At 46.0% G+C, this 26,723-nt stretch overlaps 2 pseudogenes; one reads left to right on the plus strand and one right to left on the minus strand.

The window, feature by feature from the left end:
* LOC114637625 overlaps nucleotides 1–18,671 on the minus strand; it is a 41,036-nt pseudogene extending 22,365 nt beyond the window's left edge.
* Nucleotides 18,672–21,295: 2,624 nt separating this feature from the next.
* LOC114637623 lies at nucleotides 21,296–21,763 on the plus strand (annotated as a pseudogene).
* Nucleotides 21,764–26,723: the final 4,960 nt, after the last annotated feature.

Below are 26,723 nucleotides of genomic sequence, written 5' to 3' on the forward strand. Positions count from 1 at the left end.
ATTCCAGGCTGGGCTCATTTTCATTTGTTTTTTTTTTTTTTGAAAGTATTTTTTGATTGTATGTGTATTAGTGTTTGGTCTGCCTGTACGTCTTGCAGCATACGCATGCCTGGTGCCCAGAGGCCAGATAAACCTGTCAGATCCCTGACACTGGAGTCACAGATGTTTGTGGGCCACCATGTGGATACTGGGACTCAAAGCCTGGTCCTCTGGGAGAACAGCCAGTGCTTTGAACCACTGAACCATCTCTAGCCCTTGAGTTCCATTTTCTTACTCTATGAAATGGGGTTACAGTCCTCACACCCACTGAGCAGCCCAGGAAAGGAAACCATATGACTTCTCAGAGAAATGAGCACGGTGCCTGAAGTTTCCTCTGAGATTTGAATGTACCTTGTAAGAAGACGAATCGTGGCAGTTCCTACCTCACTGTGAATCCTATGCACAGCTCTATATTAGATTTTGAATGATGATAAAAACAAAGAACAAAACATCTGGAGGTTATTACATATGCAGAAACATTCATATTTTGCTAGTGTTCAGCTCCCTTGATTTCCCCAGCCTGCAAACCTATGTGCTACCATTTAGATTAAGACACGGATTCCAGAAGCCCTCCTTCTGTCCCCCCCCCACCCCCCCGCTCATAACTCACCACTAGAGGGCACCCTCTATTCTATATCCACTATCTAACATCCTATGGACAGGTTGTGTCTGGTCTGCAATGTACACAAATGGAGGCATGCAGTTTGTACCATTTTGTGCTTGACTTCTTTCGCTCTTGTTTGCAAGGTATACCATGACATGTGTAGAACAGTAGCTTGTTCGTTCCTTTGGCTCTACAGATGCCCATCGCCCGATACTTCAGTTCTTCATTCCAACACTGACAGGATTCGCATTTGCAGAGTGCAGACTCTGTAGCTGTGCCACTGCGAACTGTTGTGTGTGCCTTCTACTGTTGAACCTGTACTGCTCAGCAGAAGGCAAGAATATTGACCAGCTTCAGTCAATCCCAATATACTCAGGGGAGTGTAGGCAGCCTTCATCCTCAACAAGCAGTAGGGAAATCTCTTTTCTTTGGGTTTGGAGTCTCTAGAGGAACGGGACCGACAGAATATAAACATACAGTTTATGTATTTCTGCATAGATGTAGAGAAGGAGATTCACTTGGAGAGACTGGCTGATACTACCGGGAAAGTTACAAGGTCCCAGGATCTCCTCTCTGAAAGCTAGAGAACCCGGAAAACTGGTGATGTGCTCAGTCCACACCCTAAGATCTGAGAACAGGGAAGCCAGCATCACTCCAAATGCTGTCCCTAGTCCACAGGGACAAGTACTAGAAGTCCCAAGCCCAAGGGCAGGCCTAGAGTGGCACAGCTGCCTGGCTTCCTTCTACCCTCTTGGTCACTGTGAGTTTTGTCGATGCTGTCTTGTCTTCACCAAAGTCACTCTATCTTGTGCCCCTTTGTCCTGACTTGGCTCCTGACTGATTGGATGGTGCTCACTCACACTAGGGAGAGATGACCTCCTATGCTCAGTTCACTGTTTAAACACCAGTCCTTCTTGGAAACACCCTCACAGGCATACCCAGAAATAGCAGTTAGTAACCTGCTAACTGGGCACCACTTAGCACAGCAGGTTGATATGTAATTTCCCTCTCACACGTCATGTGCCTCATTGTGCATTTTATCTGTAACCCCTGATGGCCGACAAACCTACTGCATGTTCAATATTACATCATGCCATTTAAATAAATCAAAGCACTCGTCTGTACCAACAGTACAGGCCCAAACACATGGAGCAACAGAAATAAACGTAAACAGAACTGGACAGAGCACAGATGTAATGAAGGCTTTCAATATCAGATAGTCAAAGATAGATAGACTCTTAAGGCAGTCTTACCTTGTGCAAAAATATATATGAAATTTGCATCACAAAGTTGAAAATATGTAACTTTTTCTTGCTTTTATCTTTCAAAAGATAAATTGTAGAGCATTTGTAAAAATCCATTCAGAAATTTGATGATGAAGGACATTTCAGAGTTTAAGAAAGTAGAGTTTAGACTCATCATTCTCTTCCCACTCCCTTTCCAAACAGATGATTCATATAAAGGTTCTATATTTAGAAAACAAAGTACGTTCATTAAATGTTCCTGAGCAAACAGGAAGCCAAGGCTGAAAGTGTGCTACTTAGCAAGCATGCAAGAGAAAGATGACTCAGCAGTCAAGAGCACCAGCTACTCCTGCAAAGGACCAGGATTTGGTTCCCAGCACCCACACAGTGACTCCATGGTATCCAACCCCCTCTTCTGGCAGTGACATACAAGTAGCATGCACACGCACACACACACACACACACCGCGGGTCATCACAGCAGACCTACACCATACACAAAACACTGTATTTAGAGAAAATAGCTTTAAACACTGTTTTTAGTATAATAGAAAATTTAAAATGCGAGTTAGAATCCATCTTAAGAAACTAGAAGACAAAAAAATAACAACAAAAAGAAATGGAAAAAAGAACTTAAGACAAGGGACAAAATTAGACAATTAAGTTGACAAACAGTGGAACAGACACAGAAGATAAGTGCTCTGCTACTCAGATTTAGGATTCAGCCCAGGAAATGTCTGAGTTCTAACCCGGAACATGCTGGGGAGCCTAAATCTCCTGATTCTACAGTTGTTGATTTCCTTTGCTGTAAAATATCAATAGCAGCAGCAATAACAATGACATCAGTGGGTCCTGTAAATGGTCATGAAGGACACTAAAATGTGCATCCTATGTTGTACAGTATACAGAAGTCTCTTTGGAAAGTCTACTGTATATACATGTATACAGTTGGTTCCAGAGCTGTCAAACACACCACAACCCAGAGATTGAAATGTTCCTTGGTTGAAATGGTGTCATATGTGCATAGACCCAGCAGGCATCCTCCTACACTTGACATCTTCTCTAGACAACCTGGAATTTGCAACACATTGTAAAAGTCACATAAATGGTCACTGGACTCTGTTGGTCAAGGAGTAATGACAGGAGGTGGTTGAAATGTTTCAGTATGTCTTAGTTAGGGTTCCATTGCTATGAAGAGACACCCTGATCAAAGTGACTCTTATGAAGGACAACATTTAATCCAGGCTGGCTTACAGGTTCTGAGGTTCAGTCCATTATCATCATGACAGGAAGCATGACAGCGTCCAGGCAGGAAGACAGGGCACTGAAGGAGCTGAGAGTTCTACATCTTGTTCCAAAGGCAAACAAGAGAAAACTGGCTCTTCCACACTGGCAGAGCTTCAAAGCCTGCCCCCACAATGACACACTTCCCACATCAAGGCCACAACTCCTCCAACAAGGCCACACCTCCTAATAGTGCCACTCCCTCGGCCACACATATTCAAACCACCACACAGTACAAACAGATTTAAAAAAAAAAATTCTGCAGTATGTGATTCGTTGAATTCAAAGATGCAGAATCCATGGGGAGCCAACTGTTGAGAATATTACACACCATTACAGGGAAGGTAGAGAACTTGTTTGTCATGGAGGCCCCACCCCACATGTGTAAATACTTTGGAGTCCCTTGACCATGCCGTCAGCATATGGTACCTTCAGGAACTCCCACAAGCCAGGCAGGGACAAATTGCGTGACCTCGTTTGCAGACAGTCCCAGCCTTTCTACCACCTGAGGAAATTCAAGGATTGACATAACCCATGTGTGTCCAAGGAACTGCCTGAATTAAACACGTAAAATGTGACTAAGCAGTAGGTGGCCCATGGTTGTTACAGAAAACAAAAGTCCTCCGAGTCAGAAGACTGGTTCCTTGAAATCTGATAACACTGATAAGTCACTTTCCCCAGAAGCGCTGCTTGGCCAGTTCTCAAAAAAAAAAAAAAAAAAAAAGAAAAGAAAAGAAAAAAGAAAAAAAGAAAAAAGGAAAGAAAAAAAGAAAAAACAAAAAAACCCATACTAAAAGAGCTGATGTCAAGGCAGAACAAACCAAAGGAGATGGCACAGTGGGTGCCATCTGCTGTGTATGCTCAGAGGATGGCTTAGACCCAGGAATGAGCAACCAGGGACCGCTGTCCCTGAGGGAAACCAGTAGCCAAGACAGAAGGGAAGAGCCTAGCTGGTGTCCAGCCAGAACAGCACCAGGGCCCAGCGTGGCAGCTGCCAGGGCTCAGCCTTGGGCGAGAATCCAGAAAAGATGAAGTCATTTTCTGACCTGTGTCCCAGCCAGGAGTTTGAATGCAAAAAGGGTTATCTGTGAACTTTCTGTGTGTCTTCTGCGACTTGCTTTCAACTCAGAGCCAGAACTCTGGCAGAGTATGGGCAACCGTAGCCGGTGTGCCATGGGACACTGCCGTACAGACAGCTGCAACCATTACACAACACTCAGGCACTAAAGCAGAGGCAAGTATGGACTATTTCCCTGTCACAGGAAGCCTACCTTATTCTCCAAAACGTGCTGTTTTCTGGCTTTTGTGCCAAAACACAAAGACTGTGTTACCATTGTGGTTTTTTTTCTCTAGAACACTCTTACCTGAGTACATGTTGTGAGCTAAGCCTGGTTCTAGATCCCCACTGGCCATCAGTCTCATCTCCAGCCTTTCCCAACTGTGTGTGGGAAGGACAAAGTTCATGGACTCAGGAAAGCTGCTGGGGCAGCCTTCCTGAGATTTCAGCACCTTGCATCTTTTTTTCTCATGGGTGCAGAATCTGATTGACCTCCCAAGAAAATGTGAAGGTAACAAAGCTGTTTCCCATTGGAAACATGGGGTAGGGGGGCACCCACAGTCAGCAGGGCTGCATTGCAGCTGGCACATCCTAAGCCCTTTGTAAATTACCTCCCGCCTGTCTTGTTCCAGCCATGCCACCTCAGTCTACTTAACTACTTGCACTTCTAGGGTCTTTGCCTAAGACTGTTTCCCCCTTATCTCCTGTTTAGGGGTTCTGGAGTGACAGCCAGGATGGCATCCCAGGGGAAGGCACTTGGGTGCATACATGCATAATCTGGGTTCAGGGATTCTCTGTGTGAGGGTTGGTAGAAGAAAATGGCTTTGTTACAATTCTGCCAGGCTCCTCACTGGCCCAGGACTGTGCAGTTCTCTAGAGAATGTTCCTCAGTGACAGCCAGGAGTGGAGCTCAGGAAATTCCCTAAATGAGGTCATATGACAGACTTGATGGAGGAGGGTGGTTTGGGGAGAGGAGAGGGAAAGACGGGCAGAAATTAAAGATAGCACCATTAAGAGCTGGGGTGGAAGACGCTCCTGAGACCTGGAGGACAAAGCGTGGGTGCTGGGGGGACAGATGAGGCAGAGGTATGCTGGCTTGGGAACTCCCAGGAGCTCTCTGCTAGTTTTCTCACCTTGGCCCTGGCCCACTTGCAGCTCCGCCCACCTATCTTTCCCAGTGTGTCTGTGCTCTATCTCAGCCTTCCTGTCCTTCATGGGGAAGAGTCACTTGTCCTCAGGCTGGGATCAACTTTTTCTACTCACCCGCCCACTGTGGGCTTCTGGGGTCCCTCAGAGCTCTGCTGTTAATGCTGCACCAGGTGGAGGAAGGAGAGACAGAGCCTGGGTCTGAAGGCTCTGACTCGAAGGGGTTCTCACTGACACTATAATAGTTACTTATTGATACTTGAATTCTGCGTGACCAACACTTACGTTCAAGGTCACTACTAATGAAACAGCAATATGTATGCAGATATGTATTGTTGTATATGTATTGATACACACTCCCCATCCTTTTAGTCCATCACAAGAGATGTCATGTTATAGTTATTTGTTAGGAATCCCTCTAGATCGTCTCTCCCTGCTTCCTCATTTCTCAGTGAACACCAACCTGAAAAAAAAAAAAGAAAGAGAGAAGAGAAATGTAAAGTGAGGTTACTTTAAGAGCTGTCTAGCACAGTAAAATACACTCACCTTCTGAGTAAAGGATATTTTGTAGGCAGCACCTGAATATTCTGTTCCTTATCACTGCACCGGATGCTGTCTTCTTCCGGCCAGGAAGGTCCAGCCTCTGCCCAGCCTCCCCTCTTCCGCTATGGCGCCTAGTCTCCTCACGGTTCTGCCCACCTCATTATTTATAAGATACATCTCCTGTTTTCCATAGAAGACCGTTGTTCCATGGAATTTCCTGAAGGGCTGTTTTGGGACTAAGAACCTCGGCTTTTGTTATTTCCCCTCCACCTTGCATGAGGCTATAGTTGGCAGTTCTCTTTAAATCTCGCCCTCTTCTGCTGTTCTTGGGGTCAGTCCTTTAGCATTTTATTGTGGGTCTGTAAGACCCGTCTGTATCTCCAGCTCAGTTATTGCCTCTGTGACATTGTTACTTTAGATATAAAGCATCAAGGGTTTAGCTAGCCACAATGTTTCAGATTTCTTTCATTTTTTTTCAATCACAACATTTAGACGAGGTCTTAGAAGAAATTCACTTGCCTGAAGTTTCAAAGCTAGTCCTGACTCAGAATCACGATTGACAGAAGCTAAGCAATAGTATTGAGGAACGCCATTGCTTCAGATGCGAACACCTTGTGAATATGGTTCACAGAGGCTGTCTCTCTACCATCTGAAACTGTCACTCACCCTTGGTTAGCCTCGACTCCCTTCATGTCAGTATTCAGATAGAAGAAGCCTTTGGGATTTAAGACCCAGCATCACATAGTAGGTGTGTGAAATCTGTCAAGCCGTTCTTACCCCAGATTACACCAAGGAAAGAGAGTGATGAGCCAGCTGGGTACCTAAGAGTCTTGTAAGCTCACCTAGTTACAGGCAGGAAGTGGAAGCCAGCACTGGTGTTGCTCTGGAGAACTTTTCTCTCTCTAGCCACTAGATGGTGGAGAAGAGCACACCGGCACATCTGCACATCCGCACATCTGCACATCTAGCCATCTGCAGGGCTGAGATGGGGATGGGGGACATTGTCCTGTCTTTCTGCTAAGAGGGAACGAGTATTAGCAGTTTGTATAGAGGTTATCAGTTTGTATAGAGGCTGGTAGCTTGGATTATAATTCAGATTCAAATGTTAAGAGATACACGAGGGATAAAAGAGTTCCTTAGTTGTTCTGCCCTCCGTGTGAACCCTGACTAGAAACCATTTCCAATCTCAGGAGCTGATTCTTGTGTGCTATGGGTAGACATTTATATGACATAGGGGCTCACAGACAGGCAGGTCCAGTCCTCCTGTATACATGTGACAGACATGCAGCTTGGTCTGCACATGGGTCCCCTAACAGCTGGAGCAGAGGCTATCTCTGACTCTGTTACCTGCCTTTGAAACTCTTTCTCCTAACTGGGCGGGCTGCCTTCTCAACAGGAGAAGATGAGCTTAGTCGTACTGCAACTTGATACGTCAGGGTGGGTTGATAGTATGGGAGGCCTGCCCTTCACTGAGGAGAAAGGGAGGGGAGAATGGAGAAAGGGGGAAAAGGAGGGGACTTGGAGGAGAGGGAGAGGAAGCCACGATGTGAATGTTAAATAAATAAATAAATAAATAGAAAAAATTAAATACCATTGTCTCAAAAAAAATTATCAGAAGCCTTTCAGACATCATCAGGCTCACACAGAGCCCAGAGGAAGAGCAATTATGGCGTATGTGCTTACAGTACTGGTCCTAAAACTGTGACAAGCTGGTCTGTGTCTCTAGCCTGATGGAGGCCTGCATAGCTTTGTCCATGCAGGAAAATGAAATAAATGCTGCTCTAGCTGTCCAGAAAGAAGAATGTGTTAGCATTCCATTGTTGTAACAAAATATGCAAAACAATCAACTTATAAAGAGGCGAGGGTCGTGTTAGGTCACAATGTCAATGCATGTGGCCCAGTCGCTTTGGGTCTCTGGCACGAAGCACATGGTGGTAGCAGTGTGTGACAGAGCAAATGTTCTCACTCCATGGCCAGACTCGAAAAGGAAAACGAGGAAGGAGAGACTGGGGTCTTGCAATCCTTGTGGAATGAAATCCTCCCAGTATACCCAACTCTTAACCAGGTTCCATCATCTTCAGTAATACCAAGCTACCAATACGTGAGCTTCTGGGGGACATTCCAGATACAAACTATAGCCAGGGGTCACTCTGAGACACTGTGAAAGGACCAGCAAGATAGTTCAACGGGTAAAATCATTCACAGCAAAAACCTGACATCAGTTTGATCCCTGGAACTCACAGTGAGAAGAGGTGACTCCTGACACTTGTCCTTAACCCCCACATGCCCCCGTGGAGATGAGTGCACACACACAGACACTAATACTTAAAAAAAAAAAATCCTGACACGAGTTGGAACAAAGTGTATTTTTAAAAAAGCCCCGCCATGAAGGATCCTCATACTCTCCCTGTGCCAGGGAGTCTCCATTCCCCCCATACTGAAGAGCACACTCTAGGGACCACATGTGTAATCCCACAGGTCCAGGTCCAGCCATTAGCCAGGAAGAAAAGCTATGCACGGTGGAACTGCAGAGATCCACAAATGCACTTTACAGTCGCCTTGGATAGACACGTGTCAAGTTTAACAAACGAGCCCTGTCCAAAAGAGCTTTTAAATAGGAGGTTTCCTGGGAATAATTAATTGCTAAGCTGCTCTCAGAGGTAGCAATGTGAGACACTAAAATCCCAGCCTGCCAGCAGAGGCCTTCCCGGGTCAGCTGCACGAGACGTGCAGTCGCGTGAGGATCAGAACGCTGACAGAACACGCAGTGCTCCTGCTAATCCCTCTGATAATATGCCTGCCAGCGCTTAAAAATAAGCAAATTTAGCTAACCCTTTCAGAGGGGACTTACTGTGACTGTGCGCCCACACTCATCATTCAAGGTGTTTATGAAGAAAACAAGGCTGAGTAAGAACGGAAATGCTGTACCCTGTCTTATTTCACACAGCCTTGGGGGGTTAGGTTGTGTATAAACGACAGTCTCCATTAGCCCCAAGGCTGCAAGTTATGTGTAGGACCAGGGGTGCTCGAGCTGCACTGCGCATGTGCCAGCATGTGGTTCCACGCATATGTTCAGTTCATATCTTCTCACTGTTGGGGGGTTCCAAGTCGTTTCCCCAGCCCTCTCCTGTTTCCTTAGTGTTAAAAATGTTGTGTATTCATCCCTTCTCCATCAGAACAACATTGTACACATCACAGATGCAGTTAGGCAGACATCTGAGTTCAAATCTTGCCCTACCTTTTCTCTCTCTTTTATCTCAGGCCAAGTCTCTTCCTTACCTTAGCGGATAGAGGCTAATATTACCTACTGCCCGAGACTATTAGGGGAGCAAATGTGCTAGCCCAGAGGCCTTGAACAGGGTTAGCATGCTGTCAGCAATCGTTCATTCACTTCAACATAGGCTTTTTGTGATGCTCACAGAAAAGTGTTAGAGTCTCTGATACCCTGTCTGTCTTCATGTGCTGCTAATTATCACCAGCCTGATGACTTTGGCTAATTCACTCAGCCTCCTCCAACTTTCCTCAATGGTGAAAGGAATGCACAATCTCTAAATGATTTCCAACTTTACAATGTCCTGGAATGTTCTAATTTTAAGTCAAGTGTTTTCTGTCAAACACCATCCCAGCTGGCAGAGTTCTGATACCCAATCCACAAAGTAGCATAAGCTGATACATCAGACAAATGATCTTTCCAAGGTTGGCCTTTACTGTGGAAAGTTATTTTTAGATGTTTGATATATGAGGGGCTGTAAAGATAGCCCATAGAAACATTATCAGGTTGGACGATTTGGAAAGCATCCTAAGAAGAGATTTTGCTGATGGAAGAAGCCAGCACAGCACATTTCTCTGTAACAAAACCCTGAAGATGCCGTAGCTTCTTTGCAGGAGGAGGAGGGGACATCTTCAGCATGTCATGAATGTTGAAACAACCATATAGAGGGAATCACTCACCTTTTGGTCAGATGGAGAAGGGGAGGGGAGAGTGGGAATCATGAGGAGACAGTGCCAGGAATGGCTTTGAGGTGGCATCCTCCTGGATGAGTTTTAGGGCTCATTTTGAGGTGTCACATATAAACTCAACCTTGGGCTTGTTACTCTATTTCCTGTCAAGTCATAGCCACAGCTACCGACTTCCTCTACAGCTTCATCTGCAGACGCCCCAGAGCTCGCTGGTTCAGTCCTTGGTGTCATGTGACCACTTGTTCTGTGCTTTCTTTTCCTCTATAGTTTGAGCTCTGGATTACCTGAACTATTGAACCCTGGAGTCAGCACAATGCTGGCACATAGGAGTGAATGCATAGACACATGACAATCTTGCACGAGTGAACAGAGTAGCTTCTTTTAGAAGGCTTGCCTTCTGATCGAAGGATACTTGGCACTTGTCTTCATTAGGGTTTCTATTGCTGCGATAAAACACCACGACCAACATAAACTTGGGGAAGAAAGGGTTTATTTCAGATTACACTTCCCCTTAGAAATCTGTTATCAAAGGAGGTCAGGGCAGGAACCTGGAGGCAGGAGCTGAGGCAGAGGCCATGGAGGAGTGCTGCTCACTGCCTTGCTCCTCATGGCTTTTTCAGTCTGCTTTCCTGTACAACCCAGGACACGACGAGCCACAGTAGACAGGACCCTCCCACATCGATCATTAATCAAGACACTCTCCACAATTGGTCTTGCTATAGACCAATCCCGTGGATGCATTTTCCTAACTAAGAATCCCTCTTCCCAAATGTATCTAGATTTGTGTCACATTGACAAAAACCAACCAGGACCATACTCAAGCCTGCTGCTCATGATTTCTGTGTTCTGGTGGCTTTGCCTAGAGAGGACAGTGACAGGGAATGAGAAAGCTGCCACATGTGACTGGTAAGATTCCCCAGCTGAGCTGGACGGGAGTCTGATTGTCCTGCAAGTCCTTCAGATAAAAAGGGAGTGGCTTCCCTTACTTACTGCTGAGGCTTCCAGCATCCGTAGGATGCTCGGTCACTAGGGGTGGGGTACATCTTCATGCAGCCATTTCCTTGGTCTCTGGCAGCTTGTTATATCTTTGCAGCTATTGGTGGAATGCTTGAGTTTTCTCTTTCTGTCTACAACAGTGTCTCTTTGCTTCTAGTAATATGTTTTTCTGCTGCGCTCCAATGTATCAATAAATTCAGCTGGGCATTTTCTCAGAGTCCTGTGACCCTGTCCTTGTTGGATTAGTGAAGCGTTCTCCACAAATGTCTGGTAATCTAAGGTGCAGAAAATTCTGATCCAGGGCATGGAATTTAATTTATCTTGTTAGAGCATAAACTCTACATCCCTAGTCTCCTGCTATGACTTCAAAATGACTTGCTGAAGGCTTGTGTATCTGTTTTTGAAACTTCCACAGCGTGTGAATGTGCTCTATTCTTTGCCCTCCCCTGGAACCAGGACTCTAAACCAGGCCTGCAAGTGTGGGGGGTCTTAGCCAGAGGATCCTCTTAGAAGATCAGAGGGGACAAACGGAGACAGAGAATAATGCTGAGGTCAACAACAGATGCCTTCTCTGTGGATGCTCTGAATCTTGGCACGCACTTTGTAGACCCTGTGGCAAAAAGCTACAGAGTAAAAAGAGAGATGTTCAAAGTCAAACCCAAACGTGGCAAACTGCTTCCGGCAGAGTAATGTTCATCCAGCAGGATGAGCTACATCCCACGCCACCCGACCCGACCGGTGGCTCCCCTGCTGTGGCTCCTGTCTGTTCCTCTTGCTGTGGTTCCTCACTGCTCTGTACTGGTTCCACAGTGGGTGGGTATTCCTTGGAAGGCTCTCTTTCTGCTTATTTCGTTTTTACATGATAACAGTGATGCTCGGGTTTACCGAAAGCTTACTTAGGATGAGGCCGGCAGTCATATGGGAAGATAGGGTGAGGGTGCCAGCATAGGAAACCTTGGCACTGCTTGCTGCTGTGGGCGTCAGACCAAAACAGCAGTGGGAACAGAAACTGCTCTGAACTCCAGGACTGCGCCAACTTAATGGTAGGTGGTCTCCAGCCTAACATGGTTCCCCTTCCTCAAATGTTTAAAGAATATACAGGATTTAGTAAATCATATGGGATAGTCAACATTTGGTGGTAGATAACTTGACCAACTGTGGGCTAAAGGGAGTGCTCTGAGGACATCTGAGAGGCCAGGCTAAGCTCGGATGCTCAGCAGATTAGCTATTATACTAACCTGTGAGATTCTCACCAGCCTACATATTGGGTTTGTCAGGACATGACCCCATCACAAGAGGAGCAAGCATCAACTCAGTCTTCACCCATCCCTCTGACAGGGTCATTCTGATGTTCCCATTTTATAATTGAAGGAATGGAGACTAGATACAAGACATCTAAGCCCCCTACCATGGCCACTGTTGTACATAGGATGAAAGAAAGCCCACAAATTTTAGACTTATCTTTACTTCTTACGGACTACATGTTACGTAACACGTAATTGTTGACTCAGAGATTCTAGCAGAAGAAGCTGTCAATTTAAAATCTCTTTTGGTTCGAAACTCCTGGCTTGCAAGATGCCTACACAATTCAAAATATTGCTTATCCAGTTATTTATTTATTGAAAATTATTTATTTCAAACTTATTGCTGAGTTGTTATTTTTAAGTTAGTAAAACATGGCACACCAGTGAAGAACTAACTTTGGAGAGAAGTGATTGGTTTGCTGTATGATGTCTGTTGCAGACCATGGTGGCTCACACTTATAATCCCAGCTCTTGGGAGACTGAGGCAGGAGACCACTGTGAATTTGAAGCCAGCCTGGGCACATAATTACTTGTAGGCCAGCCTGAGCTATAGAGTGAGACCTTGTATCAAAAACATGATGATGATGATGATGGTGGTGGTGGTGGCGGTGGTGGTGATGATGATGGTGGTGGTGGTGGTGGTGGTGATGGTGGTGGTGGTGGTGGTGGTGATGGTGATGGTGGTGGTGGTGATGGTGGTGGTGGTGATGATGATGGTGATGGTGGTGGTGATGATGATGATGGTGATGGTGATGGTGATGACGGTGATACATATTGTATGAGATCGCTGGCTAACTTACAGTATGGCACATTTATTTTCAAACCTTTCCAGACCGTCCTTAATCTCACTCATTGTTTTAGTTACTGTTCTATGGCTTTGAATAGACAATACAAATGCTACTTTTTGTGTTTGTTTCTTGAGATAGAGTTTCACTGCGTAGCTTTGGCTGTCCTGGAACTTGCTCTATAGATCAGGCTGGCCTCGAACTCACAGAGATCCACCTGTCTCTGCTTTCCAAGTGCTGGAATTAAAGGCGTGCATCACCACTGCCCGGCTAATTTTTTTTTAAAAGCATTTAATTGGGGACTTACACTTTCATAGGCTTAGTCCACAGCCGTGACGGTGGGCAGCACGGCACTAGAGCAGTAGCCGAGAGCTTACTTACATCCTGATCTGTAAGCAAAAGCAGAGAAAGGTTGAGCCTGGGCCTGCTGCAGACTTCTCTAACCTCAATGCCCACCGCCAGTGACTCACCTCTTCTAACAAGGCCACGCCTCCCAATTCTTCTCAAACGGTTTCATCAGCTGGGGACCAAGTATTCAAACACATGAGACCATGGAGGAAATTCTCATTAAACACCACACAGATCTCTAAAGTGTTGCGTGGTCAGCCCTACACTTATTTGAACTGCAGTGTCTGAGGCTGATGCTCAAAGCTGGAGGCAGAGAGCGTCTTTAATGCTGCTGTGTGGGGACCGAGCACTTGACCATCTCACTTGCCTCTCCTACCAGTTTTGAACATTGAATAGCAAATTCCCTTTGTGGTTGGTAATGCACTCTCCTGCAATCATGAAGCTATCCATTCTCAGCCAGAACCAAGATTGAACGTGGGAACCTTTGACTCAAGGACTATGTCAAAGGCTAGGGCGTACTCACTGTGAAACACATACTCAGTGTGCAATAGTCCCTGGATTGAGTTTGCACAGTTACTTTGCAGATTGCTTTATGATCATCATTTGATTGGTATAGTTTCTTGTTTGTTCATTTATTCTATGCTTTTTTTATTGATTTTCCTGAGATAGGATCTCAATATATAGTCCAGGCTAGCCTCAAACTTAAGATCCTCCCACCTGTGCTGTTTAAGGGCTGGGATTTTAAGCATGTGTTGTGTCAAAACAGCAGAATTACTTCTTCTTCCTCTTCTTCTTCTTCTTCTTTTTCTTCTTCTTCTTCTTCTTCTTCTTAGTTTTCTTCTTCTCTTCCTCCTCCTCCTTCTCCTTCTTCTTCAGATTTATTATTATGTATATAGGGTTTTTACCTGTATGTATACCTGCAGAGCAGAAAAGGGCATCAGATCCCATTGCAGATGGTAATAAGCCACCATGTGGTTGCTGAGACTTAAACTCAGGACCTCTGGAAGATTAGCCCATGCATGCTCTTAACCTCTGAGCCATCTCTCCAGCCCAATGTATGTGTCTTAATCAGTCTCAGAGCTCACAGAGATGGCTAGTCTCACTTGCTCACCTGACCCAGGCTGGAGTCACAAGCAGGCTGACATGCCTACTCAGGCATTTTATGTGGGTTCAAAGATCTGAACTTTGCTCTTCAGCCTTGCCTTGTCACATCCCCAGGCCCAGGAAGAACTTACTTGAGTTTGCAGTTTCACAGTGGGGAAGCGTGGTACATTGGTGGTGGTGGGATTGGCTCTCCATAGACTGTAGGTTAGCTTGTTTGCATCTTAGCAGCTCAACAAGAAGGAAAGAAAGTTCAGGCAGAATGCTGGCCAAATTGAAATCAATAAATCCAGCCTTTTCGAGCATGTTCAAACCATTTCACAACTCTATAGCCTCTCCAAATTGTGGCCAGCTGGGGGCCAAGTGTTCACATACATGAGCCTGCTGGGGACGGTTCACATCCAAACCCTAACATACTTACACTCCACAGAGGGTCCAGGTCTGTGTGGACATGCCTGCGTGGGAGTGCCCTGGCTTCATGCCTGCATCTGTCATCATCTGTTCCTCATGGTTCTTTTCAGGATTAAGTAACAGAGCAATCAGGATGTCTAAGCTTTGATAGGCTTGGCCAGAAAGTCAGACTGGAAGCTGCTATTGACTGTGAGCTTCTAGTGGGTTCTGTTCTGGCTAAGGCCGCAGTCCAGCCATCAGCAGTGTCTGGCCCTCCTGATTCCCTCTCACCACTGGACCTTGCAGACATGGTTGGAGCCCAGGACCAAGCAGAGGATGAAAGACACACTTTCCATCCCTTCCTTGGGGTCTATGTGGCAGCAGTCTTGAACAGGAAGGCTTTTCTATGCAACTGGGGTAACAGCCTGAGAGTCTGCACTTAGTAGGGTGCCATTTCCACAGAACCTGGGGCCTCCTTCCTTCAGATAGAAGGTGGAGTCCCTGGTCTAGAGATCCATCATGATAGAGGTTGTCCCTTGCTGACACCACATCCAATCTAGGAACACTTCTGTTTCTGAGATGTTGATGAATTTTGGACCCCAACCCCACAGTCAGAGACTTGCCAGCTTACCCTTAGTTGACTACTAATCTGGACACAACTCTGTCTCTGAGAGACCTGGGAACTTGTGTCTCCATAGGTACAGGAAGACTGAATGCTTCAGATAGCCTCAAGCTGCCCCAGCACACCAGATCAAGTTGGCCATGAAAAGTCAGGCCTTAAAGCTACCCCAGCAAGACTTTGTCCTTGTACTGCATTCAGGATGAAGGCCAGAGACCAGGCCAGGGCTTCTGATCCGTCCTGCCTCCTTCCTCCCACATGTCTTATGCATAATGCTCCAGCATCTGAATTCTGATTGACAAGAGGGATGCCCTCCTGCTCGCCCCCACCAGTCTGCTCAGTTTTTTGCTTAAAGATCATGCCTCTTGAACCGTTCTCCTTAAGGGAGCAGCCCAGGTCCACATTATTCCCTTACTTACCTGCTTCTCTCAGGTCTTACTTTCCAGTAGGTCATCCCCTGAGCCCTCTCCACACTGCATCTGCCTTCCCTGACCCCCAGTAACACAGGGAAATCACTCAAGTGCTCATGGGAGGAAGTAGTGAATCAACCATGGTTCTCCTTTTAATTAACACATAAACCTGCATGCATTTATCATGTACAGTATAGTGTTTTGAAGTGACCAAATAAAGCTAATTAACACACACACATTTCTTTACATTCTTATCAAGTCACTGTTAACTCATTTTTTCCATGTACATGTATATATGTGTAGTGCATGGCATGTGTGTTTATGTGTGTGGGTACTATGCTTCATATGAGAATGGCCCCCATAGGCTCATATTTAAATGCTTGATCAAGCTGGAGGAACTGTTTAGGAAGGATTAGGAGGTGTGGCCTTGTTGGAGGAGCTGAGATCGAGGTTTCAAGAGGTCACACCATTCCCAGTTAGCTCTCTCTGCCTCTGTGCTTGATCAAGATGTGAGCTTCCAGCCACTGTGCCTGCACTGTGCTTGCCTGCCTGCTGCCATGCTCCCCACCGTGATGGTCACGGACTCTAACTCTCTGAAATTGTAAGCCCCAACATAAATTCTTTTTTCCATAAATTTCCCTGGTTATAACAAAGTAACTATGAGAGTGGTTATACAAATATGTGTCCATGTGACTTCTCCAGTCACTTTTCACTGTACTTACTGAGGCAAGACCTTTCACTGGACAGTGGAACTTACCAGATTCAGTCTAGCTAACCCTGGGCTTGCCCTGGGGTTGGGGATTGCTTTGTTAGTGCCTCCTGAGTTGCTGGGGTTACAAGCAGCTATCACAACTCTCCTGTTTTAGTCATTATAACGATTCATCTATGACCAGATGCAAAGCCCTCCAGCCAACCACCTTCCTCTCCTGAGGGCTCCTCTCTCCTGTCCCTCAGTCCTCAGCTGTCTGCCCTTTAATATGTATCATTGGTCCCATAGAGCCCTCAATTCAAGGAAAACAGACATTCTTACATTCCTACCAAGCATCTGACCTCTCTGAACTGAACCCTGGCTATCACTCAAGTACACAGCTTGTACAAAGCCTGCCACAGTGCCCAGGACTCCTCCCATGTCCTCTGCAGGAAGAGAGGTCAGCCCTCTACTTGTTTTTGTTTCATGCTTTTAAATAAAGCAAAATAACAGGGAAGAGAGCCGAGAAAGTGTGTCCTCATCAGATACCACAGCTGCCAGCACCTTGCTCTTAGACATCAGGCCTCTGTAACTGTGAGAAGTCACTCTCTATGCTCTATAAGCCAATCTATGAGGTGTTGTTGTAGAAGTCCCTGCAAGTGGGGACCACCATAACCAGTGATGAGAACTGGCTGTACCAGAGGCTCCAGTGCACCCCATCTTGATAAGAACACTTCACCTTTGGGATATCCTTTCCCAAGCTAATTATGAGAAGACCAGGCTAGCCCAATATCTGAAATTCTGTGAAATGCTTAGCCAGCACTTCCCTAAGCTGCCTTGAAAAGCATGAAGAGCCCATCAACCACATCTGGCCAGGTGAGAGGGTCAATTAATAGTTTGTGTGATAACCCCAGTTTCATGGCTGTGACAATTGCTCCACAGGAAGGAAGATGTTAAGCATAGGGAACCCACAAGAGACAAACCAGAGCTCTCCGTGCTAAGATAAGCTCTACAACCCCTCTACACAAACCTTCATTTAGAAACTCGAAGCCCATGGTTACCCCCAAACGCTTTACTGCCTGTGCTCAGCCTCTCTCTGTGTTATGTCAGTCAAAGGAAAGCAATTGACAAGTGTCAGCTCTTTGAAGTCGGCAGGTCCAGGTGAGAGGAGAGAGGTCCCGGTCCCACCAGGTCTCTGCGGAGCTGAGCTGAATGATAAGTGTCTGTGGCCCAAAGAAACATACCTGGCCAGGAGTCTTGTCAAAGCAGGAACTCAACTTTAATGTAACAACCTTTTGTTTATATAAACTGGGAGCATAGGAAGGAGGGGTTTTGAAGGAGTGAGATGACATAGGGGGCAGGAAAAGGTGACAGAGGGTATGGGGTGACTGACAGGGCCAATGGCAAAGCTCTACATTAGCAACAGCTGAGCAGAGGCAGGACCAAACAGGTCCTGTTGAGTCACCCCGGTAGGAAGTGACTAAGACAGGTCTCAAACTCGAGCCAGACTTGGGTTTGTCCTTAAGGCTCAAACAGGGGCTAAAATGGGGCCCAACAGCGTGCACACACTAGACGGGAAGGGCATGCACCGCACCACACCGGACCAGCCACCCTCTCCGGCTGGGGGAAGAGGGTTGAGTGGAATGTGCAAACCGTGTGAGTGGCATGGGGGCAGAGGAGCACCTGATGAGTCCGTGGGGACCCCACAGGTCACAGCGGCAGGTGCGCCTGGGTTGGCATATGGGCCAGGCAGCCGCACCCCTGCCTTCTATGCACCACCAGCATGGACGAGGAGAAGAGACGAGGGGCCCAACAGGCAAGAACATCCTTGTTAATCCAGCTGCACGCTTCTCACCCCAAACAACACACTGAACCACAGACAAAACTTGCAAGCAGAAAGGAAAACATACTCTAGTCAGAGATTTCGAGAGATCAGGACGGCCAGGAAAATTCATCCATCCATCTACCTGCCCACATAACCACCAACCTACCTACCTGTTCATCCGGACATCCGTTCTTAGGTAGAAATAAGGAAACAAGAACTCGGAGATGGACAGCCTCAGTGGCTTGGTCCTCTGCCCCGTGAGTGTCTAGCTGCATGTCCACATGGCCTCTTTCCACTGTCTGGTCAGGTTTGATATCCTCTGTTGACATGGTTGTTGACAGATGTTCGTCGCTTTGCCTGCGATGGTGCTTAGTGAAGTGGCATTGGCGCTCACATGGCTTTCTGCCTACATGCCCGGACGCTCTGTGTTCATGTCAATAAAAGCATTGGCACCACAAGGCTTTGAAGAATTTATGAGTAAGAGAATGGCCGATGCAAACGGGGATGCCACTTTCATCCTCTGAGGCTGAGGTTTGAGACTATGGCCTCACACATTCTGGGCAAGTCTGCCGCTAATTGTATCTCCAGTCCCAGTTTTATCTTGAAAAACTCCCCAAATCATTGTTCAAAGTGGTGTTTCTTTTTACACACTCATTTTTCAAAACTACTATTTACTGAACCATCTTCACATTTGAGTAAATCCAGCAGGCTCTTGCAGAAAGGCAAATGGGAAGCCAAGAGTGTATATGAGCTGGACCCATGAGCGATGGAGTTCAAGCTGGATTGGGCTTCTTCATCCCCCAGTGGTGTGTGCTAATGTCCGGGTAGACAATGGCTGTCCTGTTTCACCTGCTGCAGACCACCCCTCCATCTCCATCCACTGTGGCTTTTCATCTTCTCTGAAACTCCTGTTGAAATTTAATCTCCACCACAAGAAGTAGCTCTTTAAGAGGCAATTATAGGAGCTGCAGAGCTGGCTCAGAGGTTAAGAGCCAGGGTCTCTCAGAGGACCCTGGTTTAATTCCCAGCACCCACTTGGTGGCTCACAACTGTGTAACTCCTGTTCCAGGGGATCTGACGCCCTCACACAGACATGCATGGAAGCAGAACACCAATACATATAAAGAATAAAAAGGAATCATCAAAAAAAATTTTGAAGAGATAATTAGAGTTCCTCCCTTACTCTTTAATTCATTTTGTGGTTAGGGGGTTCATGGGTTGTCTTCCAAGTAGTGGATCTGTAGAACAGCAGTGGATAGATATTCACATACCCTTGGCCATGTGCTGCTGTGTGCTTCCTGGGACCCACCAACACAAGAGCCATTTCTATATCAGCTCCTTGATCATGGGTCAGAACTATGAACCAAAACAAGCCTTTCTTTACAAGCTATCTAGTTGGTGGTGTTGTGTTTTTACCTCTAAAAATGAGATAAGCTGTCCTTCCCTACTTCCTTGAGGAAGTAGGGAAGGACATGGAAGTATGGAAGTATGGAAGTACGTCATGATATGCTTGCTTAGACTCGATCCTCCCTTGTATTGCCTTTCCTCTCATTCTACGTCCATTCCTGTGACTCCATCACAGACATGCTCTGAAGTCTCACCACTGCCGTCCTGTCAAGCATGAGATACCTTTCCTCCTCAGCGTCAGCATCTGTGTGTACAATTTTCCAACAACCTGCTCCCCTGGGTCACTTACCTGCTAACTCTCCTAATAGCTTTTCTGTTTGCTTGCTTATTTGTGGCAGGCTCTCATTCTGTAGCCCAGGCTAGCCCAGAACTCAGGGCTCATCCTGTCTTGCCATCCCATATTCCGGATGACATTTGTGAGCCTGCCGTGTCCAACTGTGTTTTCCATGGCTCGTCTGACATCCATGGCTGGGCTCCTTCTCCTTTATACTCTTTGAATGTTAATGGAGTTGATTCCTCAGCAGGTACAAGCTGCCCAAAAACTGATGTACAACAGCCACTGAGCTCTTGATCTGAGTCTCTCAAGATGAACCCCTGTGCACATTTATTTTATGACACCATCTTTCTCTGTCTTAGACAATGTTGGATGCATCATTTTTTTAGATAAGACCATGGCCATTAAGTATAGACTGTGTACTTATCCAAGGTTTTAGTTACCCACGGTCATCTGCACTGTGAAAATATTGAATAGAAATTTCCAGAGCTAGTAAGTTTAAATAGCACTCCATCTTGAATACTGTGATGAAATCCTGTGGTGTCCTACTCCAACATGCTTTGAACATGAACCCTTCTCTGCCTGGCATCGATATGCTGTGTACGTTACTCAGTCCAGGCTCTGAGAGCGACTGTGCCTGGCATCGATATGCTGTGTACGTTACTCAGTCCAGGCTCTGAGAGCGACTGTGCCTGGCATCTGTATGCTGTGTACGTTACTCAGTCCAGGCTCTGAGAGAGACTGTGCCTGGCATCTGTATGCTGTGTACATTACTCAGTCCAGGCTCTGAGAGCGACTGTGCCTGGCATCTGTATGCTGTGTACGTTACTCAGTCCAGGCTCTGAGAGAGACTGTGCCTGGCATCTGTATGCTGTGTACGTTACTCAGTCCAGGTTCTGAGAGCGACTGTGCCTGGCATCTGTATGCTGTGTAAGTTACTCAGTCCAGGTTCTGAGAGCGACTGTGCCTGGCATCTATATGCTGTGTAAGTTACTCAGGCCAGGTTCTGAGAGCGACTGTGCCTGGCATCTATATGCTGTGTAAGTTACTCAGGCCAGGTTCTGAGAGCGACTGTACAGGCACTGTGGTGTTTCTTCTCAAGTGGTACACTGTAACTGGACACTGTCACACTGCCTGTGTCATGTGACAACACGTGTCATCACACAGCCACCGTGTCCTCTCATACTGTTCCTCAGAGATGTGTATACAGGATCTATTTTGAAAGACAGGCCAAGCACGGTGCGGCAGGAAGCCTCTGAAAGTATGTCCAACATGGTGTCGGAGCGCAAGATTAAGTTATCCAAGAACCTGCTGCGCACGAAGTTCATGCGAAGGGGCCTGGACTAGGAAACCAAGAAACAACTAGAAGAGGAGGAACAGAAGTTGCTCAGCGATGAGCACTGCTACCTGGATTTGCCGGAGTTGAAGGAGAAAGAGAGCTTCATCATAGAAGAGCAGAGCTTCTCCCTGTGTGAGGATCTTCTCTACGGAAGGATGTCATTCAGAGGGCTTAATCCTGACGTGGAGAAGTTAATGCTTCAGACCAGTGCTGAGAACAGGGCCGCGGCAGCAGAAGTCGAAGTGTCGGATGAAGAAATGGCAAGAAGATATGAGACTTTGGTAGGAACCATTGGAAAAAAGTTTGCCAAGAAAAGGGACGGAGCCAATTATGAAGAAGATGAAAATGGAAATATAAAACCTATTAAAACTAAGAAGATGTTCTTAAAGCCCCAAGACTAAAATGGATGCCTGTGACCACAGCAGGGTCTGAGCTCATCTTCCTGTCATCTGTGCTGGTTAAAACACTGTTTCCTTCTAAAGAAACACATAATTTTGGAAATGTGCTGTTCTTGAGACAGATGGGCTTCAAAAATGTGGGCATAGGCCGCTCCCTAGATTTTTTTTTTACCTGATTCTGTGTGTATATACACACAGGGCACACACACACATCGCTCTCCAGTTACTGTCCAGGAATGACTTTGTAAACTACTTATTGCCTTTGTTTAATTGCCCTTATATTTATATTTTACTCTTTGAATCATGTCAAGCTCATACGTTCACTTTGGATTCAAATATTTGAAGACTTTTCAGAAGTGGCTTGTCAGGAACAGACATGGCTCTCCAGCCTAGAGTATTTGCATGCTCTCAGGACTTTGTCATGTATAGTAGTGTGGGATTTGTGTATTTTAACCAGTCATCTGGGTCATTTTCTTAATGTTCTATAATAAACATGTTTACTTAAAAAAAAAAAAAGACAGGCCGTGTTCGCATAGCCCTTAACATAAAATTGTTGTAATTGTATTTTATTACTAACCATTGTTGCTTGTCTCTTACTGCACTTTCTGAGCTACGCTTAGCCATGAATGTATGTGTACAGGGACAAATACAGATTTTGGTGTCATCTGTGGTTTCCAGTGTCTACTCCTTGTGGGTAGTAATGCTCTGCACTTTTCTCCTTGCTATTTAAAAACAAATGTCCCCAGATTTATGAATCCAACGACCCCAAGACAGGAACCCAGGAAATTTGTTCTAACCCTGCCCTTATCACCCAGGGCCCAGCCAGCTGCTGTAACACCCTACCCACAAGTTGCCTATAGGAAGTGTCCATTCAAGCCTCAGGTATTCCATGCAGTAACCGGGCAGTAGGACTCATCCTAGGTGTTGCTAGCGACAGCTAGTACAGGCACCTCTTGGTCTGCCCTCACACTGGAACATGTGTGACATCCATGGCATGGTTCTTACAGGTGGTCCCTCGGCTGCATGCGTTCTGTCCATCTGAGGACCCTTAGGAACAATGGAAAGGGTGAGCTAGAGAGGGTTCTAAATGAGGCTCAGGGGTTCTGTGACTATCAAGGCACTCTGAGGACTGAGCTCTCATGGTACACAGATTCTACAGAACCAGATCGGCATGGGAAGTCTTGGTGAGCCAAACCCCCTCCCCCATCAACCTCCCCTGCAGCGCAGACACTCCACCTGCTCCATGCTCATCTGAACCTTAACTGGCACTTAATACCCTTGAGGCATGTCATGGTAAAATCCAGCCTAAAATGCACTGTTACTTCTTAGCCATTTTAAGTGTGCAGTTCAATCATGCTGATATCTCCAGGACTCTTCGGTCTTATAAAACAGAAATGCTGGCCTCTTAAGCAACTTTCCCTCTCCTAGGCCCAGGCCCTGGCAACCTTGATTCTGCTTTCTCTTTCTAAATTTGATAACTCTAGGTGCAGCGCAGAAATGGAATCATTCAGCATCTGTCCATAAGTAACTGCCTTTCATCATTCATCCGAATAGACTTAAAGTTCATCTATGCTAGGAATGTGCTGGATCTCCTACGTTTTCAAGGTCAAGTCGTATTCCATTGTATCTCTTCAGCAACTCCCCCCCCCCATTGTCTTTTTACATTGTTTCCATTTGGGGGCTGTTGAGAACGGTAGACTGAAAATTTAACCTATTTAACCCTTTTAATTCTAGCAATGATGACCGCCCTGTGTAGTACTGACCACATCACAGGCACCAATGAAATAAACATTAACTCTTTCAAATGTCATACCATCCCTGTGAGTCAGGAAGCGTTGCCATTCATACATCACCAATGTGGGAATGAAGAGACACAAAACACGGGTCTCAGGGAACCGACCCTTGGGGTAGAACAGGTTTCAAAGCCCCAGTCTGGCTTTCAAGCCTACTGGGTAGCTATAACTGCAGAATGTTTTCCTGTGAGCTTCCAGGTAGCCTGTCTGTGGTGTGGTGTGACACATGGTCCATGAGGGTAGGAGTGGGTATTGCTCATGTGTTCACACCTCCCCAAATCAGCATTTGCTTAAGAGGAGGCAGTTATTCTAGAACTCAATTTAGCCCCAATTCCTCCTTGAATATTTATATTCCTTTGCTTCTTGATCATAACAACACTTCTAAAACACAAGCCCCAACATGGTACAGACTTCACACTTACTTTACACTCACATATCCTCAAAAGCAGATTGTCATGGAGCAAACAGCAAGGGCTCAGTTGATATTTGTTGGCAGAAGAAAGAAGAAAGAAAGAAAGAAAGAAAGAAAGAAAGAAAGAAAGAAAGAAAGAAAGAAAGAAAGAAAGAAAGGAAGAAAGAAAGAAAGAAAGAGGGAGGGAAGGTGGGAGGGTGGAGGGAGAGAGAGAGAGAGAGAGAGAGAGAGAGAGAGAGAGAGAAAGGTAAGAAAAGAAAAGCAAGTGTTAGTACAAGGAAAGGAATCTTTCCATGGGACAGGAGTTTGAATGAGCTCGAGTTAAGCAGGAGTCTTACTTTAAACTTACACACTCTTATTTCTAATGTCCACACGGCAGTCTGGCACCTTGGAGCAGACCTGCTGATTATACAAGCGACAGTGATGTTGTTTCCAGCTACGCAACCAGAAATGTAGGGACAACACTGCATGTGTAGCTCTGTGAAAGTTAAGCACTTAGTTCAAGGAGACACTAAGTTCGTCTATTATTCTAGCTTGGTTAAAGATGATGCAAGTTCCACCTTGACCTCCAATTAAAATTCCAGAGCCTGGCCATGAAGCACTTGTTACCCCTGCACCGGACCTGGGGGATAGCTGTGTCCCACGGGAACAGGAGAGGAGAGCCCTGCTTACAGAACGATTGCTACCTCATCTTTTCTCATAGTCCTCTTGTGTAGAATAAAAATTGCTATAGAAAGAATTGAAGTAGGAGACATATGACTAACAATGATCTAGAACAGAAAAATCAGACATAAAATGAGGAAATAGTGTGCAGGAAAATGCCAGCATCTTGAAATGCTGGCATGCACGTGCACGTGCACGCAGAGTGAACTGTTGCCTTTCCCACCCATGGAAACCCACTTTCCTACTTAAGAAACAGAGGAAGGCTTGACTTGGGCTTTGCCCCAGGGATGTGAAACCTTTAGCATTCAAATACAACGTTGCCATCTACAGATGTGTTGGGCTGTGTTCATAGCTGTCCTAGAATGCATGCAGTACAAGGGCCGATGGCCACGTCTGAAGATAATAGGCATCATCAGATATGTGCTCTTGAGAGGGAAACAGAAACACTGTGTTCTCTTCGTTCAAGACTTGCATCAAATATCACATGTCTTACGGTTTCACTGCTGTGAACAGATGCCACGACCAAGGCAGCTCTTATAAGAGCAACATCTAATTGGGGCTGGTTTACAGATTCAGAGGTTCAGTCCATTATCATCAAGAGCATGGCAGCATCCAGGCAGGCATGGTGCAGGAGAAACAGATAGTTCTATATCTTTATCTGAAGGCAGCTAGGAGAAGCCTGGCTCCCACGTGGTTAGGAGGAGGGTCTTATTGCCCACTCCCACAGTGACACATTTCCTCTAACAAGGCCACACCTCCTAATAGTGCCACTCCCTGGCCCAAGCATATACAAATCACCACAATGCTTTTTTTTTTCTTGCCAGTTTTCTAATGCTGTGTGTCAATCTGTTTTTCATGACTGTGTAAAGATGCCAGAGATAACCAATCAAAAAGGAGTGGGGTGCCCTTTGGAGAGACGTCTCAGTAATGAAGAGCACGTGCTACCCTTGTAGAGGACCTAGGTTTGATTCCTGGCACACACATGGTGTCTTACAACGATCTGTTAGTCAAGGTCTTGGGGAATCCAACCTTATTTTTGGTCCTCTGAAGGCACTGGGTATACACACGGTGCACAGACACACTTGCAGGTAAAGTCTATCTATCTATCTTTCTTTCTAGCTTTCTATCTTTCTATCTTTCTATCTATCTATCTATCTATCTATCTATCTATCTATCTATCTATCTATCTATCTATCTATCGATATGTGCAAGGCTGTGAGACTCAGTTGCACTGGACCCATGGCAGTGCAGTGCAGGAGCACATAGTACAGGAGATGTGTTCAATCCAAAGCCACACACCTTGATGGAGGCTTGTGGGACAATTGATATAAAGTACAACAGTCAGTGGGACCTCAAGTCTATACATTTAACCTGTATATATACAGGTTATATATGTGTGTATAGCTCCTACATAGTATCTGGCAGCTTAGACCCTTGGAAGGCAAGTGATACCCTGTGGTGTAACTATGTGGAGCCAGTTGTCATCTTAGTCAATGACGTCACTCTCTTCCATATGTAATTCTGTCGTCAGTTGCCCAGCCAAGCACACGCAGCTTTCCCAGCTGTCATCCTGTGGTGTGATGAGAGGTCCCCTCCAGCTTGCTCACTCCATCATCCATTGGCCCACCCAGCATCTTCCCTTACTGCTCCGGATACTGTGGACTTATCTGCAAGTTAGATTCAACTCTACCAGAGTTTGCCATTTGTGGGGAAAATTTTAAAAAGGCCACCACAGCGGCACAAGCTTGCGCCGCCGTGGTGGGTCCCACATCAGGGAAGAAGATCCTATGGTTCCAGCGGCCTGAGGGCCTTGGCGGCGGCAGGCCCCAGTGACACGAGGAAGTCCTTGGTTCCAAAAAGGTTTATTGACATGACGGATAATAGATGGATCTAGGCGTACCCCCCAAAACTCAGGGCCGTTCCGAGTTATATAGGGAGGGAGAAAGGGGGAGGATTAGGGGAGGATCTGGGGGAGGAATGTTTAATTTGCTCTGCCCTCTGGCCTTCATTAGTATGTAAATCTCTAGGGCTTGAGGCCTAAAGCCTGGCCTATGTGACTCTATGGAAATGTGGCTGTTTTCAGGATCCTAGATGA

Source organism: Grammomys surdaster, unplaced genomic scaffold (genome assembly GCF_004785775.1).
Source record: "Grammomys surdaster isolate TR1022 unplaced genomic scaffold, NIH_TR_1.0 125357, whole genome shotgun sequence".
NCBI lineage: Eukaryota > Metazoa > Chordata > Mammalia > Rodentia > Muridae > Grammomys > Grammomys surdaster.